This window comes from Microcaecilia unicolor, chromosome 9 (assembly GCF_901765095.1).
Source record: "Microcaecilia unicolor chromosome 9, aMicUni1.1, whole genome shotgun sequence".
Classification (NCBI taxonomy): Eukaryota; Metazoa; Chordata; class Amphibia; order Gymnophiona; family Siphonopidae; genus Microcaecilia; species Microcaecilia unicolor.
Genome location: NC_044039.1, coordinates 139317147 through 139334999, shown reverse-complemented (window position 1 = coordinate 139334999; position 17853 = coordinate 139317147). Strand labels below are relative to the sequence as shown.

The window sequence follows — 17853 nt, the reverse complement described above, 5'->3', positions numbered from 1 at the left end:
TGTGGGGGTCGTGGTGGTGTTAACGGTTATGCCTTTGTGTGCTGGGGAATGCAATCTGTGGATGACAGGTTAGCACTGGAGCCATTAAGAGCAGCAGCTGCATCCGTCTTGGAATTCGGATATTATCAGGCTAGGCCGGGCGCATGTGTTGAGATCCAGTAAACTGCAGCTTTCTTCTTCCCCCTCCCCCCGTTTATTAATGCACAAATGGACATGAAACGGGCAGGCTACAGAGGAAAGGAAGCTGCGCTTGCTTCATTCTTCTACCATGCTCTTGCAAGGAGTAGAAAGCATTGAGGGAAGAGGATAGAGCTAGGTATTGAATTGCTAACCTAGAGGGTGTGTGCAGTAGTAGTACAGTAGTGGACCAGTGATGTGAGCATGAATTGAAGTGTAAAATCTTAATTAAGCAATATCAAAGGGTTAGTCAAACATATAGTTGCATATTCCTAACGGTCTCTTTTTATATAGATATTTTTTTTAGGATTCTGAATTGGACTGTGGAAAGAAGATGATACAAATCTTTTTCTCTTGTTACGATTTAGGCACTGGACAGACACTGGACAATATGAATACTCAGTTGAATAAATATGTTTTTTTTTTTATGTGGAACAAGTGAGAAAACATGGTTAACATGCTGTATATAATGTACTTGCAGTGCATAAAAATGTTATTAATAAAATAAAGCCTTACTGAATATGAAAAAGCATAGAAGTGAATGCACTGTTGAGATGGAAGCGTTATAGTAAAATCATTTACAGTGCTTAGGTTGTACTGTAGGCCTTGATGTTGAAAGGTAGCTGGGCTTGCAACATCTTATTTTTTATCTGGCACGTTTTTGTGCGCCTAAGGCCTTACTCTGTAAAATTATGCTCCTAATTTAGGGCCTATTATTAGATTTAGCATGCATTTAGGAGCATAAGTTACGCACCTAAATTTAGGAGCATAAATTATGCATAGCCTTTATAGAATAAACTCCCTAATGCTCAAAAGGTTTCAGCGCTGCTTTTACCGCTCATGGAAGCAGAGACCAAAGATTCTTTTTTTTTTTTTGTAATTATTTATCAATTTTAATATAACAGACTCAACAAGATTATCAGAAATACAAGAAATAACACTTCCAATATCATTATATAATTAAATCAATTAAATCAATTCTTCAGTCTATCGACCAATAAGCATTTAAGGTAAAGTGATCCAAGATTAGGAAAAAGAAAGTAAAAATAAAATTTTTACAAGTAATTAAATAACGCATTATTGTTACTGCTATCAAAAAGTATCTCGCCTCTTAGCTTATCTAGCAGTGTCGTCTGGTACTCCAATTGTCACATTAACATCCTCTTTAGAAACCAAAAAATCTATCAACTGTTTTGGATCAAAAAACTGAAACATTTTTGTTTGATACACAATTCTACATATATAGGGAAATTTCAGAATATAGTCAGCTCCTATGGCGAGAGTTCTCTGGCGTAGTGCCAAGAAAGCACATCGCCTTTTCTGAATTTCTCTCGCCAGGTCTGGGTATATTCTTACTTTTGATCCAAAGAAAGTTGTTTGTAAATGCCTAAATGAAAGTCTCAAAACCGCGTCCCGGTCCATTTCTAGTGCAAAAACAACCAGTAATGTTGATCTTTGAGTTACTACCTCCAACGAGGATTCTAGAAATGATGTAAAGTTCATACCATCCCCTCCATTGTGTTGAGGAGAAGAATTCTCCACACGATTTTTGTTTGGCAAATATTGGGCCCGCACAATAGGGGGTAATGATTCACTGGACATACCCAATATCTCAGTCAAGTATCTTTTTACCATATCAGTGGAGGAGATCAGAGGATCAGATCTAGGAAAGTTAGTAAATCTTAAATTCAGTCTTCTTGATTTATTCTCTAAATATTCCAAACTCCGTGCCATATAACTCCTGTCTTTAATCATAGAATGACGAAAGACCTCCAAAGATTGTACTTTTTCTCCAATTGAGAAACATTATTAGTGATTATTTGAGCCTGCTGGAGGGTTACGCTTGATAAAATCTTTATATCTGACGAGTTTTTCAAAGTTTGTTGTTGTAAAGAGGCATGCATAGTGGCATTTAAGTCCCAGAGTGCTTCCAATGTCACCACGGGAGGTTTTTGAATTATACCCGCTTCTAAAGCCAAAGGGGGGGGGGCGTTAACAATCTTGCTCAGGGTACTCACAGGACCTTCTTCCACCGCGTTCGTTCCTGAGCCCTCCAACGGCGCTAGCAAGTTCCCTCGCTGGATTTGCCCTTCCCCCTCTGGAGAGAGGAGACCAAAGATTTTATGTAAACAAGCTCATTAGTAATTGTGATGTAAATGAGGTAATTAGTGATTTTCGCCAATGTTCAGAGGAACGGCGTACAACCTCCCCCGCCCTAATGACTAAAACCTACCAACTGATCTGAGCAGGCATTAGTGTGAGTGTGCAGTTAGAGGAGTCCCTGGGAGTAGAGGGAGGGAGGGATGAGGGCAACTGATCTTTGCTTAATCCCAGGGGTCCTTCTGATCTCTGGTGGTGGTTGTTTGTTTGTTTCATTTTAAGTATAATTACACAAAGAAAAAAACTTTGCAAAGGATAAATACAGAGTATCACATTACAGGAAAAAGAAAATCTAATATATCCAATAAGTATTCTATAATCAAAGCCTACATATGAGACAATCCAAGAGAAAGATATTCTAATACATAACACTAGAAAACCAAAGAAATGATGTCGCACCATGCTCCACTATAAAGATGTAATCCAACCATGAGGTCAAGAGGCCACTGCACCTTTCTCTTCAAGAAAGAGCTGTAATCAAGATGATTCAAAGAATACATATTTCACATTATTTAAAGAAATCATACATTTACATGGATAATGTAACAGAAAAAGTGGCACCAAGTGCCACTACTTAGAATGATAGGACAAAACAATTCCTTCTACGTATCTGAGCCCAATGGGAAACATCAGGAAAAATAGATATTTTCCAACCCAAAAAATTACAGTCCTTAAGTGTGAAGAATAAACATAACAGTGCTTCTTTATCCTACAAAATAACCAAAAATTATATCAAAAGAGTAGCTCTAGAAAATACTTCTTCCACAGATGTCTCCAGTATATTAGTCAAGTTCAAACTCTCTGCAGGAGTATCTACTTTGTCAGGTTTATCCAAAGAGGTAGTATGCTTTTTAGGTGAAACTTGAACAAAATAGATTATTTTGAAAGGGGTAGGGGTAGAGCAAATTCCTGGTATCCAAACAATTATTTTAAGAATTTATAGAAATTCTTCTTAGGTGTAATTGTTAAAACCTGAGGAAAATGTAACAATCTCAAGTAAAAACAAAGGGAATGGGACTTGATATATACCACCTTTCTTTGTTTTTTTGCAACTACATTCAAAGTGATTTACATAGTATATACAGGTACTTATTTGTACCTGGGGCAATGGAGGGTTAAGTGACTTGCCCAGAGTCAGGAGGAGCTACAGTGGGAATTGAACCCAGTTCTCCAGGATCAAACTCCGCTGCACTAACCACTGGGCTACTCCAAATTTCTGACGTGAATCTCTACCCTTCGATATAGTATTTTATCCTGCAATAATAAAGTTTGTATGGATTTCACCTGTTGAACTTGAGTATCCAAATGCTTCTACCTTCCCTTTCATGTCTGCACCGCTTTGCTCCAAAACCTGAAACAGAGATTCAAATTGGGACAGTGCTGGCAGGACTTTAGAAGTTAGAGTAGAGAGCCTCAAATGCATGATAAATAGTCTCAAGGGTAATTTCTGCTTATTTGGCCAGAGACGGTAGGATCAAATTCAAATCTGTCCCTAGCTTCCCCAAGCATTCTCCCCACCTCTTTCTCACCCAAAGGTGCAGCTGAAGATGACTCAAGACCAGGGGAGGCTTCGTCCTTCGACCCATTCTCTGCCGATGCTAATGGAGACCTCGTTGCTGACCTGGAAACACCTGGCTCTGCCTCCAACCTTGGTCATGAGGGAGTAGCAGGGCCCAGTGGGCTAAGCAAGACCTCGCTCCTGAGGCTTGCACCCTCTCCAGAGTGCGAACAGCTGGCTCACCTGAAGGTGTGCTGGGGTACGCAGTGATCTCTGTTTGATGAAGGGAAGGAAACGCCACCCATCAAGTGGGTTGAGCTGAGGGTTTCTCATGTCGTTTAGGTATAGTAAGTTCAAACAGTGCAGAGGAACCTCACACGCTTGTACATATCTAAGCACCCATCTTGGACCCCTCCCTTTGTCGTTTATTGTTTATCATTATTTATTTATTTATTTACTATATCGTCACTTATTGCTGGGCAAATCAGAATGACTCACAAAGTGAATAGTACAATAAAACAAAAGAACTCGATGCAGGAAGTTGCGGGTACTGGAAAAGTGTAGCTCTGTGTGCAGCTCTGTAGTTTATGCAACTTGCTTCTGGTGTCGTTTCCAGTGTTGTTGGTTTTTTGTTTTGTTTTGTTTGTTTTAACTCATATTTTTAAAATTTTTGTTGTCTGTTTTACTTTCTGCCCAGGGTTTCTGCTCCAGAGACCACAGCCATTCTCTCTTGACTGGGCATACGGACAAGAGCGGTGCCAGACACGTTTCTCTCCCTTTAACTTCCAACGCTCAATGCTAAACCAGTGTGCATATAATTTGCACATTGTTAGTGTTGAGCATTGTGGGGGTGGATAGGTGAGATATGTATGGAGACAGGAGGGTGACAAATAGAGCAGTACAACTTTATAAACATTATAAACCTTTATAAACATTATAAACCATAAATTTGTACTTCTCTGTTTGTCACCCTCCTGTCTCCGTGCATATCTCACCTATCCACCCCTATCCTGTTAGACTGTCACTGAAATGCTTTGATGTTTCACTTATATATACTGTCATCTACCAACATTTGCTTATTTCCGATCTGATGAAGAAGGGCAACCTTCGAAAGCTAATCAAGAAATGTATTAAGTTATGTCCAATAAAAAAGGTATCATTCTTTTCCATGTTTTATTTTGTTTCTATTGATTACCTTTATTTCTGTGAAATTCTTGTATGCAGTATATGGATACCTGTCCTCAACAGTTAGTTTTAATCTGTTTGCTCCTCCTCCTATGAGCCTAGTTTTAATTTACTAGTCAGATATTTTTTTTCTCTCTCTTTTATTTTCCTTCTCAACTAGTGCACCTATGGTCTGGTTATTGCAGTGATGTTCTGAGCTGTGCACTGGGCTCCTTCTAGAACCCTGTTATCATATGTCTTTCATCTGGCAACTAGGTGTTAAAACTTGAGCAATGACTACAACTCTCCCTTCTTCCACAGCATTTCTAGTTTTCAAAATATTGGATGGTAATATTTCACCAACTCTTAGTGCCACTCTAAGATGTTATCAACCTATTCGCTGTCTGAGATCATCTCAGAAACAGCTACTCGATGTGCCTTAATTTAATTAGGTTTATTTAGAAGAATGCAGATAATCTATTTTCTACATCAAAGGTCCGAAATCATGGAATGCTTTGCCCATTGAACTTCGTTCAGTACAAAATATGAACCAATTTAAAAAAGCATTAAAAATTCATTTATTTCTTCAGGCTTTTGGTTCTTCTGATGCATAAATTATTTTAATACCATGTAAATTTTAATCTGCTGTATGTTTGAATTGTAGCGTTTTTTTGTATAATTTGTTGTGTAAAGAAATAATTTTTATTTATTTATTTTTTGTTTATATTTTGTATATGATTTGTTCCCCACTTAGACATTTAAAGATATAGCGAGTTATAAATAAAGTTTTATTATTATTATCCCCAGCCATCCTATGGAATGGAGGATTGTCATCTTCTGAAATTTTTTTTTCTGTTAGATGATAGATTTAAACTATGGCGTCCTTTTACTAAGGTGTGTTAACAGATTTAGCTCATGCTAATGATTAGCACGCACTAAATAAGACGCTCATAGGAATATAAAGGGTTAATTATCATTTAGCGCACACTAATGATTAGTATGCACCTCAGTAAAAGGATTGTTGTTTTTTGTTTTGATGAAGAGGAACACGATTTTTTTAAATATATATAATGTTGTGTGGTTTGATTTTATTATAATTTTTTATATTCGTGTAAATCACCTGGAGAACCTGCTCCAGGTGATTTACATGAATATAAAAAATATTTATATTTATAACTTACATTTCTTAAAATCATCAACAACCTGGTTGATGATTTTAAGAAATGTAAGTTACAAATAAAAATATTTGGGGATTGATTCAGGAGCCTTCTGAATGGCAGGGCCCAACTAGCCTGATTTCTTATTTTAATCTATAACCTATTTAGGGCCCTGTTTATTAAGCCACATTATAGGTGTGTTAACGTCTTTAAAGTGCAGTAGCATGCCTACATGGTTAGTGCTCGCGCTAATTGTAGGCACTTTGAAATGCTAATGCACCTTAGTAAACAGGGCCCTTAGATTTTTATTGACACATACTTTCTAAGCTTATACACACATGCAGATTGTGTGTGTGTGTGTGTGTGTGTGTACCTATACTCATGTTACTGTTAATAGTGATGTGACTTGTTCCTCTGATTCAGGATGGCTGGAAGTGGGAAGGAATCTGAGTGACGTATGACAAAAGCAGTCCTTATTGGTTTGGGGGAATTAATGGAGCCAAAAAGGGAATTTGGACATCTGGAGTACAAGTTGCAGAATTTAGATTTGGAAAAGATCAGAACTGGGTATGAAAATAAATTGAAAACCAAAATAGATCCTAAAAATTAAAAATGTACATAGATTGAGTTTACATTAAGGTAAATAGCTTTATTAATTTCAAAATATAATAAACAATATACCAATCTTAAGTTTGTATTAAAAGAAAACTTGCTGTATTAGATGAGCTGGGAATGCCGGATGAGACCTATTTCAGCTTAGTTGGGAATAAACATAAAACTTGGTAGTGGTTGGTGGCCTTTCTTTGGAAGGAGGGTGTTTGGGTACACCCTTTACTTGGATGACTGGCTGATCAGGGCATCCTCTCACGTGGAAAGTGTGCAAGCTACAGCCCGGGTGGTAGGTCGTCTTCAGTCCCTGGGCTGGGTGGTCAACTTCAGCAAGAGCAGGTTGATGCCCTCTCAGTTCCTCAAGTACCTTTGGGTGGTTCAGAACATTCACCGGGGGATGGTTTTCCTCCTGGAGGTCCACCAGCGGAACCTGCAGACCCAGGCTTCAAGTCTGCTCCATCCCCTGGCCTGGGACTACATGCAGGTCGTGAGGTCAGTGGTGTCCATGCTGGAGGTGCTGCTGTGGGCTCTGGCTCACATGTGGCCACTTCAGCTCTTGTTGCTCCGGCATTGGTCATGGTTGGTGGGTATCATCATAGTCGTCTGCTGTGGATGGTGCAGGCTCAACTCGGTGCCCAGTGGTGGCTCAGGTCGGCCAGCCTGGCTGGAGGCTCTTCACTGGCAGTTCCGGACTGGGTGGTGGTAACCATGGATGTGAGTCTCTGGTCGGGTAGCCCATTGCTCAGACCAGACTGCGCAGGGCCTGTAACCTCCCCTGAAGACATGGTGGTCAATCAACCAGTTGGTATGCCTTGAGGGCCATTCTCGGACTCAGGGTCGGCAAGGTTTGCATCTTGCCCGACAGTGCATCTGTGGTGACGAACATCAACAGGCAGGGTGGCGCCAAGAGTGCTCCTCTCAAAGCAGAAGCTCACTTGACTCACCTGTTGATGGCGCCCATTGCAGGCGATCTCGGCGTGCAGGCAGATTTTCTAAGCCACCACCTGCTGGATCCAGGGGAATGGGAACTCTCCTGAGCGGTGTTCTCTCTGGTTCATTGGGGGTTCCAGTTCTTGATTTGATGGTGTCAAACTGAAATGCCAAGGTACTCCGATTCTTCAGATTGAGGGGTGGTGGCGATAGATGCCCATCTTCAGCCGTGGCTGGCTGATGGTCTACTGTACGCCTTTCCTCCATGGTCTTTAATCGATGGGCTCCTAGGTTGGATTTTTCGTCATCTGGGGGCAATGACTCTGGTGGCCGTGGACTTGGTTCATCTTCTAATCGATGAGCCTCTTCATCTGCCAGAGGAGATGGGTCTCCTGCTCCAGGACCCAGTTGGGATGGAGGAGCCCTTCCCCTATGGTCTTATGGCTTGGCTCTTGAGAGGCAACCTTGAAGAAAATGGGCTATTTGGACCTGGTGATTACCACCTTGTTGCATGCGACGAAGTCCATTTCCGTGGCTTATGCCTGCGTTTGGAGGGTCTTTGACACCTGGTGCACGGAGCGGAATGTGGTTTTACGGAGGTGGGTGTCACGCTTTGGACTTCCTCTGTTCTACAGAGGGTGGGTGTCATGCTTCGTTTGGTGCCCTTCTTTCTAAGGTGGTCTACAGTTTCTATTTGAATCGGCCGATCTCTCTCCTTTCACTCTGTTGGGAGGACTACCCTGATGATTTTCATGCCCTGCACTGTCTGGATTTTTGTCAGGTGCTGCTCCGATACTTGGAGGTCACTAATGACTTCTGGAGATGTGATCATCTGTTCGTCTTGTTTTCGGTCACAAAAAGGAGGTGTCGCGTCCAAAGGTATGATTGTCTGCTAGCTTTGGGAGGCAATCTCGGCTGCCTACATCTTGGCGGAGAAGTCTCCATTGCTCTAGTTGAAGGCCCATTCGACCAAAAGCCATGGCTACTTCCTTCGCGGAGGCGTGAGCTGTCTCAGTGGATGAAATTTGTCACACAGCTACGTGGTCCTTGGCCCACACTTTTGCGAGACATATACTGGTTGGACATTCTGGCATGGCCCGATGCTGCTTTTAGGGCGGTGGTGGGGTCCACGGGGTTTGCAGAGTCCCACCTCTCTTGAGGTCTGCTTTTTTTTTAATGTCCAATTCGACTCTGGATTGATCTAGAGGATGCTATGGAAGGAAAAATTAGTTTCTTACCTGATAATTTTCTTTCCATTATCTTTCCACAGATCAGTCCAGAGGCCCGCCTTGTTCTCTGCATTTGTTTCTGAGACATGGCCTTTGTTGGATGCAGCTTATGAAGAATCCTTTTTCTACACCTGGGGTTTCAGGTGTGTTTCACTTTTACAAAAAAAAATAGAAAAAGAAGCTACTGGAAGAAAGAAAAGACAGCTCATATGACCTCTACGTTTCATGCTCCATTTTGCATTGCTCATGAGTGTCCATGGTGGACCTTCCTTTGGTTGGATTATCCGTCCTTTGCTTGTGTCGTCCCAGCTTTGATTGGCTGGCGGTTCCTGGCAGGAAGGCTAGGTTTTGGGCCTCTGGCCTGGTTGACGAGAAGCAGGGGATTTTTGGATGTTTCTCTGCTTTGGTATCCCTATACTGAAAGGGGATCTGCCGCACAGGGTCTTTATGACAGAGATCTGGTGTTCTCTCTATCTAGATAAGCATTTGGATCACCTAGTGATTTATCTTGATATATCTGCAGCATTTGATACATTGGACCATCATATTTTGCTATTGCGATTAAAGCAATGTGGCCTAGCAGAAGCTGTATTGCAGTCGTTTTGTGCATTTTTAACAGAGCGTATCAATTGTGAACTGGAGATGCAGTGTCAAAAATTCATGTTCAGAGAACTGGGGTCCCTCAAGGTTCAGTACTTTCCGCTTTACTGTTTAATTTGTATTTGAGACCCTTATGCTCATTGCGTAAAAAAACTATGGAGTGTTTTATCAAATTTATGCAGACGATATTCAGTCTTTTGTCCCAGTAAAATTGTCCATAGTGGCTGCAATATTACAGATACAGGAGGTGTTTGAGGGTCTGATACTGTGAAAACTGTGGGTGTCCTTTTGGATGTTTCGATGACGTTTAAGCCTCAAGTTCAAGCAGTGGTTATGAACTCATATTTTTGAGTACCATTGTTGAGTAAGCTTAAATCATTACTACCTAGAACTGACTTTTGAAAGGTTGTGCAGGCTGTGATCTTTACTGTTTTGGACTATTGTAACGTGTATCTAGGCCAGCCTAATTCTTGTTTGCGGGCTTTACAGGTGGTCCAAAATTCAGCTGCCAAATTGGAGTCTGGCCTTGCACAGTTTGCCCATATATCAATCGACCGGACAGATGGCATGTATGCATTGTCAATGGTGTACTCTGGCTATTACTGGTAAAAGCTGGACTGTTCCAGGCAGAAACAAGATTATCTCTTCCCGAGTAAATACTATGTGAAACGAACAATGTGGTGTATGCGATTCTCTGTCCATGTGATCTTCTTTATGTGGGACGGTTGGCGCACCCGATAAAACAGAGATTAGCAGAACACAAGTCTCGTATTCATACTCAGACATTAACGGCTCATCTGGTCCAGCAGTGGATAGAAAAAGCTCATAAAGCATCCAATATACGGTGGAGCATTATTGATACAGTCTGCATGGGAAGGGAGGGTGGTGACATTGCCAAAATTCTTAACTTTAAGGAGCAGCACTGGATATGTTTTAGACACTTTATTTCCTCAAGGTCTCAATAACCAATTGGACTGGGGATCTCTCCTCTGACATACTTACTTAAAGAGATTTGATGGGTTCTGCTAGATAACACTCTGTTGGGAATCGTGGGCAGTGCTATTTAAAGGTTCAATGATATTGGCACCAATCTTAGAGTAAAAGTTTGATGATGATGTCAGTGATAGAAAGTGTTCCTTATATATGGGTTGATAAGAGTATCTAATATTGTAACATTGCCATTTTTGTAATATTGGTTGTTTTTTGCTTACTTTTAGCAGACCTGACCCTGACGCAGCTTCTGCGAAACATGCCGCATATCGGCCAGAGGTCCTGTTAATTACTAACAACTGCTAAAAGCTAAGTTCTAAATAATTCAATCATTTTAAATGAGTAAATACTTTATTTAAGAATGAATAAATAACATTGAATTATGAGAGGACCCATGAAGAGCAAATGGCGTGTCACGAGTTGAGAGCAATCTGGTCTCTTGACAAATGAATCACCGCCGCACTCATTGTGCTGCTGAGGTCCTTTTAACCATAATAAATCTATTCAAATACTAATGAAAAAATGAAGAAAAGACTGGATGTGTATATGCAGTGTTTTGAAAGGATATAAGGGAAGATATTACATTGTCATGAGAGTTGAAGGTGCTAGGCATGTATTGAATTTAATTAGATGGTATAATACAGCCCCCGCCGATTGAAATATTGATTAAGTTGTATTGAGTCCTCAGATATACCAGGTACTTGGCATGGAAATAGGTGGGACTTGAAAGACAAGGTGACCTGCTGACTTATGAAGGTCCTGGAGGGGTTGAAGGCAAGGTTAGCCAACAAGACATAATAGTCCAGTTTAGACAGTTTGTAGTGGAAGGTGATAGGAGTGTAAAGAAAAGAAAAAACGAATTTTAATAATGAATAATTGTGATCTGAAACAGAACCAGCAAGTGGAAATATGAGAAGAAAGTGATAGGAATGTGAATATTTTTGCTATGAATGAGAGAGATGGACCCAGAAAAAATGAGGTGGGCAAGAGTAATGAACCCAGAAAAGATGAGGTGGGCAGAGAGAGAAAGTTCAAAGGATTACCTAGCACAGGGGTGGGCAACCTATGGCATGTAGGCCAAATGCAGCACAACTTTGAATTTTATGCGGCCCTTGAGACGTTAACATTAACAATATAACTTATATTCTGTCACTTAACTCGCAGTTCAGAGTGGATCACATTTAGAAGAAGCTGGACGTTTCCAGGAAATGCAATCATCAAACCGAATTTTAACATTCAAGGAGAAAATGAACCCAATCTACTTACTTTTGCAGAACAAATTTCTTAAATGTGTTTTAATATATTTTTGAAACTGATAATAACTTAAGGAAGAAAATAAAGTCTGAACATCTTTATTAAGATGAGCAGCCTGAAATGAAGAAAGATTGAGTATCCTAGATCTTTTCATGGTTTTTAAAGAAGGAATAACAAGTAAAGCTATTGATCTAGTGCATAAGTACATAAGTAATGCCATACTGGGAAGAGACCAAGGGTCCATCGAGCCCAGCATCCTGTCCACGACAGCGGCCAATCCAGGCCAAGGGCACCTGGCAAGCTTCCCAAACGTACAAACATTCTATACATGTTATTCCTGGAATTGTGGATTTTTCCAGTGTCCATTTAGAAGCGGTTTATGGACTTGTCCTTTAGGAAACCGTCCAACCCCTTTTTAAACTCTGCTAAGCTAACCGCCTTCACCACTTTCTCCGGCAACGAATTCCAGAGTTTAATTATACGTTGGGTGAAGAAAAATTTTCTCCGATTTGTTTTAAATTTACTACACTGTAGTTTCAACGCATGCCCCCTAGTCCTAGTATTTTTGGAAAGCGTGAACAGACGCTTCACATCTACCTGTTCCACTCCACTCATTATTTTATATACCTCTATCATGTCTCCCCTCAGCCGTCTCTTCTCCAAGCTGAATAGCCTCCTTAATCTTTCTTCATAGGGAAGTCGTCCCATCCCCGCTATCATTTTAGTCGCCCTTCGCTGTACCTTTTCCAATTCTACTATATCTTTCTTGAGATGCGGCGACCAGAATTGAACACAATCCTCAAGGTGCGGTCGCACCATGGAGCGATACAACGGCATTATAACATCCTCACACCTGTTTTCCATACCTTTCCTAATAATACCCAACATTCTATTCGCTTTCCTAGCTGCAGCAGCACACTGAGCAGAAGGTTTCAGTGTATTATCGACGACGACACCCAGATCCTTTTCTTGGTCCGTAACTCCTAACGTGGAACCTTGCATGATGTAGCTATAATTCGGGTTCTTTTTTCCCACATGCATCACCTTGCACTTGCTCACATTAAACGTCACCTGCCATTTAGCCTCCCAGTCTCGTAAGGTCCTCTTGTAATTTTTCACAATCCTGTCGCGATTTAACAACTTTGAATAACTTTGTGTCATCAGCAAATTTACCTCGCTAGTTACTCCCATCTCTAAATCATTTATAAATATATTAAAAAGCAGCGGGCCTAGCACAGACCCCTGAGGAACCCCACTAACTACCCTTCTCCATTGTGAATACTGCCCATTTAACCCCACTCTCTGTTTCCTATCCTTCAACCAGTTTTTAATCCACAATAGGACATTTCCTCCTATCCCATGACCCTCCAATTTCCTCTGTAGCCTTTCATGAGGTACCTTGTCAAACGCCTTTTGAAAATCCAGATACACAGTATCAACCGGTTCCGCTTTGTCCACGTTTGTTTACTCCTTCAAAGAATTGAAGTAAATTGGTCAGGCAAGATTTTCCCACACAAAAGCCGTGCTGACTCGGTCTCAGTAATCCCTGTCCTCGGATGTGCTCTGTAATTTTGTTTTTAATAATAGCCTCTACCATTTTCCCCGGCACTGATGTCAGACTCACCGGTCTATAATTTCCCGGATCTCCCCTGGAGCCTTTTTTAAAAATCGGACACCCTCCAATCTTCCTGTACCACGCTCGATTTTAAGGATAAGTTGCATATCACTAGCAGTAGCTCCGCAAGCTCATTTTTCAGTTCTATCAGTACTCTAGGATGAATACCATCCGGTCCAGGAGATTTGCTACTCTTCAGTTTGCTGAACTGCCCCATTACGTCCTCCAGGTTTACCGTGAAGTCAGTAAGTTTCTCCGACTCGTCCGCTTGAAATACCATTTCCGACACCGGTATCCCACCCAAATCTTCCTCGGTGAAGACCGAAGCAAAGAATTCATTCAGTCTCTCCGCTACGTCTTTGTCTTCCTTGATCGCCCCTTTCACCCCTCGGTCATCCAGTGGCCCAACCGATTCTTTTGCCGGCTTCCTGCTTTTAATATACCGAAAAAATTTTTTACTATGTTTTTTTTGCCTCTAATGCTATCTTTTTTTCGTAATCCCTCTTGGCTTTCTTTATCTGCGCCTTGCATTTGCTTTGACACTCCTTATGCTGCTGCATGTTATTTTCAGACGGTTCCTTCTTCCATTTTCTGAAGGCGTTTCTTTTAGCCCTAATAGCTTCCTTCACCTGACTTTTCAACCAGGCCGGCTGTCTTTTGGACTTCCGTCTTCCTTTTCTAATTCGCGGAATATGTATGGCCTGGGCCTCCAGGATGGTATTTTTGAACAGCGTCCACGCCTGTTGTACAGTTTTTACTCTCTCAGTTGCCCCCCTAAGTTTTTTTTTTTTTTTTTTACCGTTCTTCTCATTTTATCATAGTCTTCTTTTTTAAAGTTAAACGCTAACGTATTTGACTTTCTGTGTACAGTTACTTCAAGGTCGATATCAAAACTGATCATATTATGATCACTGTTATCAAGCGGCCCCAGTACCATAATGTCCCTCACCAGATCATGCGCTCCACTAAGGACCAAGTCTAGAATTTTTCCTTCTCTCGTCGGCTCCTGCACCAGCTGCTCTATAAAGCTGTCCTTGATTTCATCAAGTGATTGTACCTCTGTATCGTGATCCTTGTTTTTTTAGAAAAAATAAAATGAGATAAGATACAAGGGAGCTGATCCATGAACCATTTTATATATAATGCAAAAAAGTTTAAACAAAACTTTAGCATGAACTGGAAGCCAATGACTCTTTTCAAAATACAATAGAACACTATATGTATGTTAAACAAAGAGCATGGGAAGTATACACAGAAAACGTTATTAACCAGAGTTTTGGTGATTTTTTTAAATACTGTATTTTACAAATATTTTCAGATTAGCCACTCTAGTAGTTTATTTTCTATTACTTTTTTAGTTAAATAAAATAAGTAAAATATTTTCACAGGTGGTGTGTAGAGCTCTGTGCATTTCTGATTCTAACATTATGTAATGTTGTGGTCCTCTAGGGGTAGTACTGACGTTCATGCGGCCCTCTGTGTATAAAGGTTGCCCACCCTTGACCAAGCATGAATAAATGCTTAGTTTGGCAGGATTTGGCATCAGTAATATGTTATGTTGTGATTGCAGAGAGGTGAAATGGTCAAGGAAACAGAAGCAGCAGTGGCAAGACCTGCATGTTATCTCTTGGCTGTAAAACTATATAAAATGGGATCAGTGTAGAGAGGAGAGGACTGACCAGGCATCTTCCTAGTTCTTCCTCTTTCACTCTTCCAGAATGAGGTTGATCCTTCAGGCAAATGTATTGAACCAATAAATATACAGTAAACACATGAGAAACCAATTACAACAAGAAGTGGCAAGTTGGCTTATGGCACATAATTTGGTATTGAATTTGGGGAAGACATGCAGAGTCTTGTTTGTGAGGACTGGCTCCCCTGAATTAAAATATTTATTGTCGGGGGGGGGGGGGGGGGAGGGGCAGCATTCTTAGTAGACTGGCACCACTGACATCCCAGCAGAGCAGTAGGGCACCCTAGAGGGCAGTGCAGTGGACTTCACATAAAAGGTCACAGCTACATATCTCACCGTTACCCCCCTATATTGTACAGTTAGCACTCCAAAACCCACCAAAAATATTCTGTAACCAGCTGTATACCACTACAATGGCCCTTATGTCTGCGTATGTCACTTATATGTGGGTACAGTAGGTTTTTGGTGGGTTTTGGAGGGCTCACACTTTCCACACGTGTAACAGAGTGGGATATGGGCCTGGTCCCCTTCTCTACAGTTTACTGCACTGACCACTAGGCTACTCCAGAGACCTGCTTGCTGCTCTAATAGGACTGGCCATAACATCTGAAACATAGAGGCTGGTATGTACTGTTTATTTCACTTCTGAGAGGGGGGGGAGTCAGTGACCAGAGTAGGAGTAAAGGGGGGAGTCATGCATTAATCCCTCGGTGATAATCTGGTAATTTAGGGCACCTTTTATGAATTAGTGTTTATTGAAACAAGTCCAGACCAACGTTTAGGTCTGGACATTTTTGCTTTGTTCTATTATGGCACAAAAACATCCAAGTTGTGGGCATGCCCAACACGCCCCCTTGTGATTTGGTTTCACTGCAGACAAACTGCCTAGAAAACGTCTTAAAAATGGGTTTTGAAAATAGCGATTTGTACATTTTTGTGAGAAAAACGTCCATCTGCTGCTTTGTGCTGTTTTTTCAGTATTTTTCTGTTTCAAAACGAGCCCCATAATATGCTACAGTACATTTGTGAAATTGACAGGTTAAACAGAGGCACGTGTTCTGCCTAAATGGGAGAAGATATGGTCTCCTTTTACCTCATAGTTTATAGTTATAGTTTATTAAAAGTTACTATACCACTCAAACTGACAAAGCAGAGCTGAGCGGTGTACAGGCTAAACATAATGCAGGAAAGGGACTCTACTTATGATTAGGAACTCAGTCACACAGAGGTAGAATAGAGAGAGAAAGGTGGATAGTCAAGAGGAAAGTGGAGAGGGATTGGGGCATAATGGACTTGCATCATATGTTCCAGGGATTCAACCAGAGGTGTTACAGGCTTGATTAAGCAGCCAGGTTGGCCAATGTAACGCCAGTTTTTAAAAAGGGTTCCAGGGGTGATCCAGGAAATTACAGACAGGTAAGCCTGACGTCAGTGCCGGGTAAAATAGTGGAAACTATTATAAAGAATAAAATTATGGCACACATAAATAAACATGATTTAATGGGACAGAGCATGATTTCAGCCAAGGGAAGTCTTGCCTCACCAATTTGCTTAATTCCTTTGATGGTGTGAATAAACATGTGGATAAAGGTGAACCGGTTGTAGTGTCTGTGGATTTTCAGAAAGCTTTTGACTTCCCTGGGCTGAACCCATGCTGACTCTGTCCCTTTAAACATGTTTGTCAACCAAAGAACAGAAAATAACTGTCTTTTAATTTGAGCCTTCCTACTAGCCTTTCAAAGTTCTTTGGCTGTTACGTTTCTACCTTTAGAAAAGGTTTCAGTTTAAAACTATGGGAAAAGGGTTGTACACTGGAAAATAGTGAGTCCCACATGTGAGAATATTATGCTTGTGTGTCCTCAGAGAAGGGGCTCTCTTAGGACAGCAGGCATATATTCTGACATCCTTCCCTCCTCCCCTTGGAGTTGAATAAGCTTTGGTATTATACTGTTGATCCTGTGTTCTAGTGTCTGGTGGGAAGACACCCACACATGTGCGGTGGGGGCGCTGCCTCAGTTTTTTTAAAGTGACAGTACGCCATGGCAGTGTCCATACCGAGCTCCATGGATTACATCACCCACATATGAGAATATATGCCTGCTCTCCTCGGAGAACATCTGCTATAGGTAATTAACTTTGCTGTATGGAAAGTGAGTGCAGTAAGACAGCAAGGAAGTTAGTAGTTAGTAACTTAGTAACTACAGTAAGTTATAAGTACAGTAAGTTAGTAATTACAGCAAGTTAATACATAGTAAGTTGTATAACTACAGTAAGTTAGTACATCAGTAAACAATTCTGTGTAGAGCAAGTCAATAAGTCATTAAATATAGTAAATCAGTAAATACACCAAAATAAGTTCAGTAAGTATGAAGTCACCAAATACATTAGTAAGTATAGTAAATCTGTAAGCCATTAATTCAGTAAGTATAGTAAGCAAAGAAGTATAAGAATTCAGTAGTATGAAAGACAGTAAGTCAAGAACAGTGCTGCATGTCAATATGGTAAGTCAGCCAGTAATTGTGCAAGTACAGTAAATCAGTGCATAAGTCAGTAAGCAATTAAAGTCAAGTCAAAGTACAGTAAGTAGAGTACATGGTACTGTATATCACTGTACACTGACTAAGTACAGCAAGTCGTCAGGAAGTCAGTAATTGAGCGTTTCATTAAGTCGGTACTGTGTACAGCAAGTCATTAAATACGGTATGTTAGTAAATGAAGTGTAATTCAGTAAGAACAAAGTACAGTAGTCAGTAAGTCTAAGTACTGCAAGTCAACAC

General features: G+C 40.8%; 1 protein-coding gene across 1 annotated transcript in view; it reads left to right on the top strand.

Annotated features, from left to right (window-relative positions):
* Positions 1-17853, top strand: part of TTBK2 (tau tubulin kinase 2) — a 237559-nt gene that overhangs the window by 665 nt on the left and 219041 nt on the right.